General features: G+C 41.9%; 1 non-coding gene across 1 annotated transcript; it reads left to right on the top strand.

Annotated features, from left to right (window-relative positions):
* Positions 1 to 1,048: 1,048 nt before the first annotated feature.
* LOC130964160 (small nucleolar RNA R71) lies at positions 1,049 to 1,152 on the top strand. Its single transcript, XR_009080267.1, has one exon. It is a non-coding gene; the product is annotated as a small nucleolar RNA R71 (small nucleolar RNA).
* The last annotated feature ends 316 nt before the right edge of the window (positions 1,153 to 1,468 follow it).

Genomic DNA, 1,468 nt, shown 5'->3' with positions numbered 1-1,468 from the left:
GTTCTCCCAAGTCTCATTACTGAATAACTTGTCATTTAGCTTTATGATTGCTCCAAGGTACTTAGCAGCTTGCTCTTCAGTGACATCTTCGTCCTCTTCAGAGGAAGAATACTCATCAGAGCTCATGAATGGCAGAAGTAAATCCAATGGAATCTCTATGGTCTCTGTGTGAGCCTCAGATTCCCATAGTTCCTCATTAGGGAACTTATTGGAGGCCGGTGGACGTCCATTGAGGTCTTCCTCAGCGGCGTTCACTGCCTCTTCCTCCTCTCCAAATTCGGCCATGTTGATGGCCTTACATTCTCCTTTTGGATTCTCTTCTGTGTTGCTTGGAAGAGTACTAGGAGGGAGTTCAGTAACTTTCTTACTCATCTGACCTACTTGTGCCTCCAAGTTTCTAATGGAGGACCTTGTTTTAGTCATGAAACTTTGAGTGGTTTTGATTAGATCAGAGACCATGGTTGCTAAGTCAGAGTGGCCCTGATTAAAATTCTCTGTCTGTTGCTGAGAAGATGATGGAAAAGGCTTGTCATTGTTAAACCAGTTTCTTCCACCATTATTGTTGTTGAAACCTTGTTGAGGTCTCTGTTGATCCTTCCATGAGAGATTTGGATGATTTCTCCATGAAGGATTATAGGTGTTTCCATAGGGTTCTCCCATGTAATTCACCTCTTCCATTGAAGGGTTCTCAGGATCATAAGCTTCTTCTTCAGATGAAGCGTCCTTAGTACTGCCTGATGCAGCTTGCATTCCAGACAGACTTTGAGAAATCATATTGACTTGCTGAGTCAATATTTTATTCTGAGCCAATATGGCATTCAGAGTATCAATCTGAAGAACTCCTTTCTTCTGATTCGTCCCATTGTTCACAGGATTCCTTTCAGAAGTGTACATGAATTGGTTATTTGCAACCATTTCAATGAGTTCTTGAGCTTCTGCAGGCGTCTTCTTCAGATGAAGAGATCCTCCAGCAGAGCTGTTCAATGACGTCTTGGACAGTTCATACAGACCATCATAGAAGATACCTATGATGGTCCATTCAGAAAGTATGTCAGAAGGACACTTTCTGATCAATTGTTTGTATCTTTTCCAAGCTTCATAGAGGGATTCACCTTCCTTCTGTCTGAAGGTTTGGACTTCCACTCTGAGCTTGCTCATTTTTTGAGGTGGAAAGAACTTTGCCAAGAAGGCATTGACTAGCTTTTCCCAAGAGTTCAGGCTTTCTTTAGGTTGTGAGTCCAACCATATCCTAGCTCTGTATCTTACAGCAAAAGGGAATAGCATAAGTCTGTAGACCTTAGGGTCAACCCCATTGGTCTTGACAGTGTCACAGATTTGCAAGAATTCAGCCAAAAACTGATGAGGATCTTCCAATAGAAGTCCATAGAACTTGCAATCCTATTGCATTAGAGAAATTAATTGAGGTATAAGCTCAAAGTTGTTTACTCCAATGGCAGGGATAGAGATG

The sequence above is a fragment of the Arachis stenosperma genome, chromosome 2 (genome assembly GCF_014773155.1).
Source record: "Arachis stenosperma cultivar V10309 chromosome 2, arast.V10309.gnm1.PFL2, whole genome shotgun sequence".
Classification (NCBI taxonomy): Eukaryota; Viridiplantae; Streptophyta; class Magnoliopsida; order Fabales; family Fabaceae; genus Arachis; species Arachis stenosperma.
Note: the sequence above shows the minus strand (reverse complement) of the source record. Positions and strands in the feature narration are given on the sequence as shown.